The sequence below is a fragment of the Bacillus rossius genome, chromosome 10 (assembly GCF_032445375.1).
Source record: "Bacillus rossius redtenbacheri isolate Brsri chromosome 10, Brsri_v3, whole genome shotgun sequence".
In the NCBI taxonomy this organism is placed as follows: Eukaryota; Metazoa; Arthropoda; class Insecta; order Phasmatodea; family Bacillidae; genus Bacillus; species Bacillus rossius.
In genome coordinates, this window is record NC_086337.1 from 22,649,552 (window position 1) to 22,663,664 (window position 14,113).

The 14,113-nt window shown below is 37.4% G+C and overlaps 1 protein-coding gene across 3 annotated transcripts in view; it reads right to left on the reverse strand.

The window, feature by feature from the left end:
* LOC134535843 (transmembrane protein 117-like) overlaps window positions 1–13,006 on the reverse strand; it is a 37,942-nt gene extending 24,936 nt beyond the window's left edge. The window contains exon 1 of one of the 3 annotated variants that reach the window (XM_063375167.1): window positions 12,784–13,001. The gene's annotated coding sequence lies outside the window, so the exon portion shown is untranslated. Of the gene's footprint in view, window positions 1–12,783 lie in introns of all 3 variants that reach the window. The other 2 variants (XM_063375170.1, XM_063375168.1) reach the window with 2 other exon arrangements.
* Window positions 13,007–14,113: the final 1,107 nt, after the last annotated feature.

The window sequence follows — 14,113 nt, forward strand, 5'->3', positions numbered from 1 at the left end:
TATCCACAATAATAAATCATATGAGAGAAAAACAAACATTCCAATCATATTCGATACCCTTGCAATATGGAAATAATTCTTATTCAATGTATGAAATTAAAAAAAAATATTAAGTGTATTTGAAACTGGTGTATACTGAAAACATATTTTATGTTAATAATAGCATGTCGAGTAGTGAACAAACCTGACCTCCACGCCCGTGAGGTGGATTTATTTGATTTAGGTATTTTTAAAATTTAATTATGTTTAATTTATCTCTTAGCCGTGTTAAAAAGGACGGTCCCGTCGTCTTTCTTTGAGCAGAACCGTGTGACATAAAACACTACTTTCACATTTTGAAAAGAGTTCTTCGCAATTGACACCAGTACATTTTTGTGTCTGTGTCCTAGAAAACTACTTTCACATATAAATAAAAATATTAAAAAAAAAGGTTTTCCCCAAAATTACCCCATCTAGACGTCCACACACAGGAAATCGGATACCAGCATTCACGATCACTTTCAATTATATGATACATTTCTTGATAATTCTCAAACTAGTTCCGTTGGAGAGTTGATCAAGTTTAAGGAAGGTGCTCAAATGCTCAGGTACCGTACTGCAAAAAAAAAAAAAAAAAAAAAAGAGGAAGTGAGTATCAATATAGTGGAATAAGCAGAAAACCATTAGTTTGATGAAAGAAAAGAGTCTGTAATTGTGTGTGTTTTTGTCCGTCTTGATGAACCCGGTGGGCGACTGCTTGTGACGGTGTAGCAAGGCGCCGTCCGCGCGCTCTGGTGGCGCGGATGTCAAGCACCTCTTGGCGCGCCGAGCCTGTCACGCTCCTCATCTTCACTGCAGTCTCCGCCAGGATGCGGGTCAAGCCGTGGTCGATACCGACGAACGTACCAGGCCCCTAACAACGCCCTAACCATCCCCGCTCTCCCCCTGCTACCCGGGAGAGTAGGTCGTTTGGTCGGAAAAAAAAATAATTTTTTCTCTAAAATCACTAATTAGAGCAAAAATTACCTATGTCCAAGGGCGGAAATCTGTAGGATTCCCGGAAGGCGAACCCCTCCCCCCCCCCCCCCCTTTTTCCCTCGGGGATCAACGTCAATGCCTAAACCTCTACGCAGTGGCGATCCTAGACTTTTCTGAGCCCTGGTATATTATTTTTTATGCGGGGCCATCATATTTTTGAGATGGGGCCTTACCTGGGTTGCCGAGGGAGGAGGAATAGCTATGTAATAAACCTCTCTAGGGAAATTTGAGAAATATAAAATCTTAAAACGACATTTTTAAAACTAATCTGGGACTTAAATTTCGACAGCGGTTTTCTAATTTATCTAATGAAATTTTGATATTATTTCCCTGAGAAATTGTACTCCGGTTGATTTCGTAAATTCCAACGATCAAATTCCGGTGAAATCACTTCATTATGAGGCAATACAATTCTTGGAAGTTTTTCTAGAATGTAATCATGAAAACTGAATTGAAATCGTAAGGGTATTGGCCAGTACTTGAAATTGGAGGATAATATTAATTTAATTCTTCTTTTTTCCTAATAATGTCAATATTTTTCATAGAAAACTAGGCAAATAAAAGAAAGTAAAAATAAGAATCGCTGGCACGGAGCCTACGAGCTACAAAACTGCGCCGGATTCTTTGTAGTTATATCAGTTGTAACTTATTTGATAGCACAATTATTTCGTTTTGTCTTTGGAGTACGACTGTGGGAGAAGTTACAGCTGGATTGCACTCTGCTAAACGATCGAATATTAAAGAACACTCCAGAAGTCTCTTCTGTGTCTGCTTCATTTTTTACAATGAAACGTTAAATTCTGCTGACAACGCAACTATATTGGACTAATATTATAAATGAGAAAGTGTTTTTTTTTCTGTTTGTCCTTCTTTCATGCAGCAACGGAACAACGAATCTACATGATTATTTTAATGTAGATAGTTTATAGGCCGGAGAATGACATAGACTACATATAATTATGAAATTCCGTTCCTAAGGGACTAGAAAAGGGGTATATTCAGTTTTATAATAGAAAATCATAGGAGGTAGGTTACAGACACACGGACAGTGAGTTTGTGTCATTTCTCTATGTCCGCCACACGGCCATATAGTAAGGCCTGGCAACTTCCTATCCTTCTCCTTGTCAGAACTCATCTGCCTAGTGAAGCTCGCGGCTGCTAGTTAAGGGCGCGCCATCAGCCACAGATGGCAGCACCGTGGTTACACATTTCCGTCCCATGCGACCTCCGTTCCATCCACGAAATTATTCCTACCAAATGCCGTACACCGAGAGCTAAGATGTTACTCATCAACGATGTTGGGTAAAGCAAACTAACACATCCCACTCTCGTTAAATATAAAGTAAGCTGATTTACAAGGAGGTCTTGTATTATGCTAAACATTGGAACTGAGTAGGCGTTCCTCCACAAACTCAGCGACAAGAGTGTCTCCTTCATCGTCGCAACAGGAAACGGAAGAGTCGTGCTCCTTCTGTTTTCTTCCGGCGTGTGTGTTCGCCCGGAAGACCGGGAAGGGCGAAGCCTGTTAGTCGGAAGCCACACGACCGCCCGTTTGGAAACACGGGCCACGGTCCCAGCTTTTGCATGTTTTTGTTTTTCGCTTATCAACAAGGAAACTATTTTCTTTCGTTTTCCCCTGAATCAAAAAATTAACTTATAAATATGATATGTAAAAATTGTTTCTTGGATATACGTCATTGCTCATTTTTTCTCTGTGTCATAGAAAAAAAAAAACAATCCAATAACGGGCAAAGAGATGATTACAGAAACGCGCAGAACACAAGCCAAAATCATTTGATGTCAAAAGACAGCACAGAGAATTCCGTGGGAGAAAATTAGTCAGGAAAATGTACAGAAACAGAAGAACCAAAACACTTTGAAGAACAGTGTGTGTGTTCTGTGATGTTTTTCTAATTACTTTCAAGGAATTACCTGTGCTGTCTATGAGTTTGACTTTTTGACATTAGCTGATTTTGGATTGTTTTCCGTGTGTTCGTGTAGTCATCTCTTTGTCCGTTATTGAGGTTTCTCTATGACATACAGCACAAATCAGCAATGACGTGTGTCCGAAAAAACATTTTAAATCAATCTTACCCACTGCAAGTATCAATCAAAGAACAAACATTTTACTTAAATTTCCGTTTTTTTTCTTATTTTTTAGTGAACAAATATTTTTTTTTTTCGCTGACAAAACGACTGACTTGAACACTTAGGCCACATCAAAAGTGATGGATCGAGTTAAACATCTTGTTTACATCAGGGTTCAGAGACATTATAAATTATGATCAGAAAATGTTTTTTCTGTATTTTAACAAAAGATTATCATTTTGGAATCCAGTTGACAAGTAGGCCTAATAGTTTGTTATACTATGAGAGAGGATACTGTAACTTTGTACAACGCATGGCTATAGTTATTTTTTGTACTAATGAAATACGTTTTTCGAGATAATTCAGAGTATTTCTTACAAAAATTGGCGCATAATTGTATATTTTAATTGATTATTCATTCAAACATTTTTTTTTGTTTTTAAACCTTGTAAAATAGAATCGAATGTTCAATAATTTAACTTTATTTTATTTTATCATGCTTAATAAAGAGCGCAGTTAATACCGCAAAGCTATTCAGGGAACAGTTTATAAATAAATTTAACGTTTGAAGATACTGGGACAACACAACGCATAAATGTTCGGGTAAGAATCTGAACACAGTTTTACTGTGAACACTGCTTTTTTTTTTTTTTTTTATGATGCAGTTGTTTCCATGTAAATGTAGGTTAAAATTTTCAAATATATGTAACTGTACATGAATATTACAGTTCCATTCAGGGGCGCAACAACTAAATTTCCAAAAAGGGGGGGGGGGGGGGAGCAATATACCTTATTATAAAGAATCATCGATGCCCCCTATTGAAGCGGGGGGTCCGGGGGTTCTCCGGGAAAATTTGTATTTTCAAGTAGGATAATGGTGCTATTTAAGCAGTTTTATTATCTAAAAATTGATTACACAGCACTTTATTTGCCCCCGTTTGCCCCCACTTCAAGGTTTCAGAGGGAAGGGGGGGGGGCTAAATACCCTTGCCCCCCCCCCCCTTGTTGTTGTTGCGCCACTGGACTTCCATTGATAGAAAACAATTACAGTGTGGAGAGTTGTGAGATGCTGACGGGGCACTGGCGGGATAACCGGGCGACGGCAAAGGACGTTCCTCGGGAAACCCCACTAGCTCACGACAACGTCCGCCACGTTTCCCACTTGTGGAATAATCCGAAATTGACCTCGCCGGGAGTTGAACCCTGATCGCCTTAAGTGGAAGTAGAGTCGGGTGATTGATATCAGTTGTATTAACTTTTCTGTCACTAATGACCATTGGTTAGAATATAGTCATTATGAAAATGAAGATATAGCACCCCCACGTTTTTTTTAAAATTAAGATTAATTGTTTTGTTTATTACTTGATCATTTTTTTAAACATATTAAAAATATATGTTATACAGAATAATTGTAGTTCATTCTATCGCTGTTCAACAAATTTCTTAAATTCAAAGATTTATTTTTTATTATTAGTTCATACACAAAAAAACCTTTTTTAGTTTTTTAAATATTATTATTTTTTATTTACCATTTCCCCTTTTTTTTGGTCTTTTACAGATACTTTTATTTGTTCAGTTTGACAATTTTAATTGTCTCTTAGTCTAAGATCCCGACTATAATCGATCCGCCATCATGTGTTATTTGAGCTAGAGATATTTTTCATACAAAAACAACACATAAAATAACAAATTGCACATGGGTTGCCTAATATATCTTGACCATGCTAAGCTTAACTTAAAAAAAAAATTAATAACTTTCTTTTTCATCACTCCGCTCGGTTATATTTTCAGAAATGTATTTGTCATATTTTGAGACGAACTCAATCGAAAGAAATCTACACCCATGTCTCCCCCGGGTTTCAAACCCAGAACCCGTTGCACCGGAGGCCGGCGTGCTTCCTACTGCATTACGGTCAGGGCCGGTGCAAGGTAAATTGGCGCCCTAGGCGAAAAACCTTAATGCCCCCCCCCCCCCCAGGACCCTCCGGCCGGACACCCCCAAAAAAAATTTCCTTGCCTCAAAATACATCACGTAAGCCTAGAATTTTGTCAACAATCAAATGTAAGCAGGCTTGTGTTTTTTTTTTTTTTTTTTTTAACTTTTTTACTTATTACAAATCATAGACAGGTCACCGTGGACTTAAAATAATTACTTATATCAATATAAACATTCCAAACTGTTACAAAAATCCATTTTCATCTAGTTTCAATAATCGTTGTGTGTCGTGCTGCGCCACCCCCAGCTACTTGGCGCCCCAGGCGGTTGCCTAGTTCGCCTATATGGACGCGCCGGCCCTGACGGAGGTCGTGCGATGATTGGCCGAACCGCGGTCCTCTGGTCTGCGAGTTAAGTTTCTTACCACTGCGTCCCCTCACGCCATTTTCCTGCTAAAGATCACCAACCTTCATCTCTCTGAGTCCACCCACTATTGGCTAGCGCGTCTGGCAGGCGGGCCAAGGGACCAGGGTTCGAACACCGGCCGGGCAGGGTTTTTCCTAACTTCCTCCCTGGGCTCAGGACTGGGTGTTTGTGATGTCCCTTTCACCTTCATCCCTCGGCAGGCAAAGGCAAGCCATTCTGGCTCGGCAAGCACAAGGACTTCACGGCTGTTAACACCGTCGTGGTATTGGCTGTGCCCATATACGACACCCAGTTATGGATAAAACGCATCATCATAATCCAATTCTCGGAACCCACTACACGAATAGCTTTCGGAACTAGCTTCACTGCGGACGCATGCGCCACTGGTACCTACCAATCCATACCGCACGGTCCAAGCTCCCGACCCCAGCATGGTAGAAACTTTCTGCCCTGACCATCGGACCACCCTTCTGGCCCTGTACTGAACCTGCCTTGCAATATTTAACCCCGCATGCATGTGCCCAGGGTTTTCCCTATGCCTATGCAGGTTTTACCTAACTAGTTATAGTCTAGATCTGAGATAGGGGAGTTAGTCATGGCATCAATTGCTGCCATGGCTGGCCAATACCCGAACAAAGCACCCTTCCCTGCATGGCTAATCCCAGCATTGAAACTGGGACATTATTCTATGGACAGTCGGTATCTCCTAAAAAGGGATATTCCCAACCAACTAAAGGAAAGCATTTGAAAGGAAACATAGCGAAGAGGTTCTACTACCCCCCCCCCTTTTTTTTTTGTTTCTTTTCACCGGAAATTAAATTCTGCGTACGTTCCTGGCGGACACACGCCACTGCTCTGTGCGTGATTCGTTGTAAGGTAAATAGATGCTATGTCAGTATCGACACTCATGGTGGAGTCTTGGTATAAGTATTACCTTTTTGATGTGGTCTGTAGTTTTTCACTAAAACCATGTAACATACGTACCTATGTTATGTTATATTTTAATCTTTACATCGCATTACATCTATTGCATGCTATCTACTTGTCAGGAAGTTCAAAAAATATTTTTTACTCTAGTGTTTGCTCACAAATCAGACTTTGAGATTCTGTGAGCGGAATTCGATCAGCATCATTTGCTACCCAGTCACACCACTCACAAGGTGAGAAGAATGCCCATCTAGAACCAGCAAACATCGGCCAGCAATCCTAAATGTCTGACAATGATGCAACCATTTCACAGAAGCCTCATTAATCCAACCACTTTCAATGACTTCCGTGCCATTTGGAAAGCCATCTTTATATCCTTTATGATATCACTTCCCTTTGAAAAATTACGAACGGAGGACCATAATTCCCCACGTATACTATAAAATAATTTTTGTTCTTTTACAAGGACAGCGCTTGGAAACTCAGTTGCCAACGATATCAACTTGTAAAACTACAAGGCAGAGGTATGTACCATTTGTAATTTTACAAAGCTCTGTCTTGCAGTTTTACATTTGATATAGTTGGCAACTGAGTATCCAAGGATATTCATTCTAAATTTACAAAAAAAAAAAAAAAAAACTTTTTTACAGTGTATTAGGGGCGGCCAATCTGCGTGATATCTGCTCGGCAACAGAATTTAAAGGGTGGTTGGTACTAAACGGCCTAGGGCGGCCACGACGGCGGGACGCACACAGTCACAGTCACAGTGATGGCAGGACGCACACAGTGATACCGCCAACCCTGTGCTCTCCAATCACGAGTCACGTTGGAGACTGGACCCGAACCACAGTCCCCTGTCTATTCGTATTCAAACAGAGTGCTTCTCTGCACTTGAATGTTAAAGGAACCGAAAACTTACGTGTCAAGCACATGTATTACAGCCAGGGCCGGTCCTAGGGCGGTGCGAGCGGTGCGACCGCACCGGGCGCCATCAAGGGAGGGGGCGCCGAAATCAACCGACACATGAGACGTACGACGGTGACGATCGGTCTCACGGGAAAATGGACGAATTGAGGTACCCGCCCTCCGAAGTCACGGTGTCAGATCTCCAAATTGAATGAATCCAAATTAATAATGATTATGTGTACGACAGCTCTTTTAACATGGCTTATTCGTATTACATTACTAGCAATTGTTTATTTACATCCTGTGTCCCACAGTTTACAGTGGCGCCTCATCCGGCCGTTACTTGAACTGCTTGGCGCCTGAGTCTTCCAATTTCCAGTCGTTCATTAGGGGCAAGTGGGGCGCGGGGTTAAATTTCGTCCGTCACTTGTTTCGCTAGGCAAGCATTGTCTATTGAATTGCCAAGTCGTTCAAACATGCGCGAGTGTATATCTGTGTTGTACAGTGTGTGTGTCGTTAGATTATTACAGAAGAATTCTTAATAGAAAACAGAAGTAGGTAAGTATTGTTTATATAAGTTCCTTTCTAGTGGTGGAACACAGATGCGGATACCCATTAATCGCATATTAACAGCAACGTATCCAAAGTTTTGTAAATATGGCGTCTTCGTGCATGTTCGGCGATGTTTGTTTTAACGAATAAGAAATACATATTGCGACAAGACGTTGGCGACACTTAATTTCCATACATATACATTGCATTGAAATGTTATTAACGTTTACTTGTTCTAAACGTTCACAATCGTTCTGAAATTATCTCCGTTATTTTAGTACAGTTATTTTCCGGTAAGAATCTTAACTTATTTAAATGTTAACATATTATTATACACAAAGGCCAAACATGAATAGCGTAATAATTTATTACCATATAAAGCGGACGTTTCAAGAATCGGTAATCGGTAAAGTCATATCAGTGCACCACTACTTTCTAGTGTATTCTGTGGTACTGCGATAAGACATATCCACTTATCAACGAACTAAACCGCACGGCGAGATTAACACGGTGTCTTAGGCATTTAATGATTACGCGCGTTTGTCGAGTACGTTTCTCCTTGCAGCCCGATGTACTGCGCTTTTGTAGTGTATTTATTATAGTGTATGTATGGTAGCTTTTGTATGGAAGTGATGTACCTGTTACGTAATAACTATTATTTAATCATTGCCTATACTGCGTTTTATATGTAAGGTGGTAAAGGTGTAGGTACTAGTTGGTTTTAAGAAATTTGTATAGGCCTACTATATATTATATATCATTCTTGTTAAAGTTATTTATTTTTTGTCCAATAACTATTAAAAATCTTTTTGTCCAAGGTCCTGTTTTACTGCCTTTATTTAAGTGACATTTAGCGTAACTGAGTTTATACATATTTTGAATGGAAAATAAATGAAAACTCAATCAGTTATACTAACTGCCAGTTAAATAAAGGTGGTTAAAACAGGTCCGTAATTAATTAAAAGTGCAAAAAACGGGTTTTTAAATAGTCCCTGAACTTAAATAAAGGAAAAAAAACTTAATTTAATTATTTTATAACTGGCTACTGCCGGTGATTTCGATCGCGTGGGTCCGTGGGAATAGATTATCGCACATCAGAATTTAAATCTTTAACTCAAGTATGTCCTATTCTATGTCACTGATTTCCTGATATCATGTATGTAACGAGTGATGGTTAAATGTGTCTTTTACAGATTAAAAAACATGTCACAGTCTTCAAAAAAATTGTCTGGTGCACAAAACTTAAAAAGGAAACGGATAAAGCAAGCCGAAACTGAAAAATCTGCAAAAATGCTATCAAAATTTTTTAGAGTCGAAAAGTTATCTGACCCTTCATCACCAGAACTTCAATATCAACAAGCAATAGAAGAAGACCCGCTTGAAAAAAGTTCTGATCTTGAAGATACACAGCACCATTTTCAAGAAGATTTAGCTGTTCCTGGAACCTCATCTGCATCTCAAAATATTACAGAAGAAGTTGTAACAGATGAATCGTTATCATCATCTTTTAAAGAGAGAAAACTAGATGATATTTCAAAATGGCCGCTTATTATTGACTCTGCAAGAAAAGATGAAATCCTTCTTCGAGGCCCTGTTTGTAATGAAATGAACAACGAAAATTACCCAAAGAATTGTGACGGCCATCATTTTTCAAATTCGCATTTTGAAAAAGTAATGCCAAATGGGGAGATTTTTAAAAGAAGATGGCCTGTGTACTCTAAATCTGCAGATAAAGTATATTGTTTTTGCTGTCGTTTACTCAACACAAACCCCAACTCTAATTTGGGAAAAGAAGGATTTGACGACTGGCGGCACTTATCAACGCGTCTCAAAACACACGAAATATCCTCAGATCACCGACATGCTTTGAACAGTTGGGTACAAGCATCGATTAGGTTGAAGAACTGTAGCGGGATAGACAAACAATTACAAAAACAGATTGAATATGAGAAATCGAGATGGGTTGCTATCCTCGAAAGAATTATGTCGATAGTTTTCTTCTTGGCAGGCAATAATTTGGCGTTTAGAGGGAGCTCTGAAACATTATACACCCCTAATAATGGCAAATTCTTGGTTTTGGTGCAATTATTAGGAAAATTTGACAATGTGATGATGGAGCACCTCCGCCGTGTTGTAAATAAAGAGACTAATGTCCACTATTTCAGTAAACGCATTCAAAACGAATTAATTGGCTTACTTGGAAGTGAAGTTCGAAATAATATAGTGAATATGGTAAAGTCAGCTAAATACTTCTCCATCATTATGGACTGCACTCCTGATGTAAACCACATTGAACAAATGTCACTAACATTCCGGTTCGTTGACGTTAATGAAGAAGAAGTGGAAGTGCGAGAGTGTTTTGTTGCTTACAAGCCAGTAAGTGACTCTTCGGGAGCAGGACTCACTGGCCTCTTTCTTGATTCGACTGTACAAGAATTTGATTTTGACATGAACGATTGTAGAGGTCAAGGCTACGATAATGGAGCGAATATGATGGGAGTGAACAAAGGTGTACAAACCAGAATTTTAAACCTATATCCTCGGGCATTTTTTAATCCATGTGGCTGCCACAGCTTGAATTAGGTGATAGCAGATGCAGCCAAAAGTTCCGTTAAATCTGTTTCTTTATTTGGATTTCTCCAAAGACTATTTGTTTTATTCTCTGGATCAACCACACGATGGGAAGTGATATCCAAGCACATAGACGGATTATCATTAAAAAAAAGTTTGCGAAACTCGCTGGGAGAGTAGAGTTTCTAGTCTTGCTGCTGTTCGCTTTAACTACACTTCAGTTCGTGAAGCCCTTCAAAATCTTCATGAAGAAACTAATGACTCAGTTGCAGCATCAGAGGCATTGTCGCTTATTCAGAATATGGAGCAATTTGAGTTCATAATTACAATGGTGGCTTGGTATGATATATTGTTTCAAGTAAACATTGTAAGTAAAGCTATGCAGTCTGAAACTATGGACTTACCAAATGCATCGCAATTACTGAAAAACTGTTCGGAATTCGTGAAAGAGTACCGTAGCTTTTTCTCAACTCTAATTACAGCTAAAGAAATAGCGTCTCTAGCCGAAATAAACCAAGTTTTTAAGGCAGCTCGATCGCGAAGAAAAAAACTGTTATTTGAATACGAAGCCTTAGATGAAACACCAACTGATCCGGAGGAATTATATAAAATGAACGTTTTTTACCCGATGATAGACACAATTGAGAATACATGTGTTACACGTTTTCAACAACTGTCAAAATTAAATGATACATGGTCATTTTTATACGACATTAAAATAATTCCAGAAAAATCCATGTTGGAAAAAGCCTGTGCTGAATTGCAAATAACTTTAACCGATGGAGAAAAATGTGACATATCTGGTCATGAATTGGTTGAAGAACTTGTGAGCCTGAACCCATTACTAAGAGATCTTCAGTCAGGAGAGTCAATAAAAGTACTTCGACTTATAAAAAAAAATAATTGGCAAGATATTTTCCCGAATGTATGGACAGTGCTTCGTATCTTGCTAACTGTGCCTATAACTGTTGCCAAAGGAGAACGAAGTTTCAGTAAATTAAAACTTATAAAAACCTACCTACGGTCTACTATGTGTTAGGAAAGTCTGTCCGATCTTGGAATTTTGTCTATAGAAAATGCTATTGCCCAAAAGTTGAATTATTCTGACTTGATAAAAAAATTTGCAAGTGCTAAAGCTAGAAAAGTGATTATTTAGGTATTTTTTTAAATATTTTTACTACATGTCTACATACATTTTGATTAATGTTTGCATGGAACATAGAATAAATTAAAAATAACAATCATTATATTTATTATTATTATTTGTCATTTATCCACTACATCTATCACATATAGGTAATCGCACAAACTGGTCAAACGAACATTTCTAAGATTTTACATTTTAGACAGCAGTAATTCGGCTTAATAATCTGAGGCGGCTGCTTTTTTTGGTGGAAAATTAAGCAACCAGTTTAACAATATTTTTTTTTATTTAGAGGGGCGCCATTTTTAGCTCTCGCATCACCTAAAAATTTTTATAGGACCGGCACTGATTACAGCTAGTGTCATACTAGAAAATAAGTTTCGTAAAGCTTAAAATTAGCAGTGTAAAACCTGCAAGAATAATAAAAAAATAACTTAATAACCTGCTTAGATTTATGATTAAAATTATATGTAGGCTGTAGGCCCCAATTTTTTTTTTTTAATAATCAAGATATTTTGTTAAACTTTCACTAAATTTATGCTTCAATAAATTTGTAAAAGCATTTGCCCTTTTAAAAAAATGTAAGCGAAGATATTTCATCTTTCAAAATTTACACACTTATAGGAGGATTTATAAACGTTTTCCTAAAGATACATTTTTATAAAAATTTAATAATAATTAAATTCTATACGAAAAAAGTTTTAGAATTTCAAAGTTATCCCACAATGATAAGGGTCAAAATAGCAATTTAATCATGGGAGTGTGGAACTATATTTTTGTTCTTACTCATAATTGGCATGAGAATAAATGTTTAGTATCTTTAGTTTTATTTAAGTTTAAAGAGAGTAAAACTTGATAAAAAAATATATTTAAATGTTAAAATATTCATTAAACCTCTTATATCCTCCTAAATCGAGTTTTCGTGACTATTCTAGCATTTATCAAATGACTTAATATTGAGGTACGTCAGTATACGCAGACCTACAATGATGAAAATCCACTATAATTCAACACTAAGTAATGTAATTTTTTTTTGCATTATTGTTATGACTACGCTAATTTTTCTCTTCCAAACTGTACCACGTTCCCGCCGTAATGCAGGCATTTTTAACCATGCAATTTTTTTTCGTTAATGAAATTAAAACAAAATCGCAACTGAGCAATACGATAAATTATTAATTTTATAAGTGAAGGAAAATACAAGTAATCAACTTACACCGCGTAGATTTTGAGCAGTAGATCCTAGTTTTGTGACGAGCACTTGAACTAGCCGATACTACGCCTGGCGCGACAACGCTTTAAATCAATACAACCACAGAACACACCGAGCTGCTAATGCACCGGGTGACAGCATACAGTACACTTTACTTGCACACGCCTCGAGCTTGAAGAAGGACTGTTCCGTTCTTCGCACGGTGTGTGTGTATTGTAAAACAATCATTCACGATTTCCACCTAGCCTCTTCAAACAAAAACAGAAGAACGAATGGCATTTGCTGCTTCAAGACATTATGACATACCTTACGTATTAGCTGAGTACATTTACGGAATTTAGTATTGAATTAAAAACTAATGTGATGTGTGTTTTGACTTATTTTACTTTCGTGTATGGTGGCTTACTGGAATCTAAACCAAACCGAAACTAAACTCAATAAATATATTGAGAAGAGAAATAAGTAAATACACATCGATATTTTTTAGGAAATCAATTTCACAAGAAAGCACGAAGTTATTCATCTATACTAATGAACTAAATAATGGATTTAGATTAAATGGTTTTTGTTAGTAAGATTTTTTTGTGAAGTTAATCAAGTGGAGGTTAATATATTGTGTATCATTGGATATAAACAATCAACTCCTTTTAACCAGTTTAAGAAATTCCACCCTTAAAAGGGATACAAGGTTTAAGTTTGGTTTTATGAAGCAATATTCATATCCTCGCATATATTATATATTATTTATTGTTATAAATTTGATTGCCAAAGGGTGAACATGGTGTGATTTTGGTTTTGTAAGATAATCAAACTGATGTTATAATGTTGGGTTCTAATAATAAGATGAAAGAATCATGTTTTTGGTTTTATACCAGCAAAAAATATATTGACCTCAACTAAAGGACAACATAGTAAAATTTGAGTAAAGTGAGAAGGGGGAGACATAATATAAAATATAAGGAATTTATAATTTGCGAAATAATAAATGTTTAATCGATCCCTGATTGGTTACAATCCACCATACTGTGCTGTCCCCTGGCGCAAACTTTATCACAACACTCATGTCACATTTCTCCCTTCCAACTAAAATGCAATGTTACATGACTCACACAGAACCAAACATTGTGACAGAGTTACATTTGCAAACAGGTAGTTACATTTTATATACCTACATAATTACATTCATAGGACATTTATCTTCACACAATGATTCACAAAACTAGATATTTGCAAAAAGTTACACTTCGCAAAATTACATATGTAGGACATTTATTTTAAAACAATCTTCTAACATCTCTTTTTATAACAGAAATTATGTCATAAAAAAATTAAA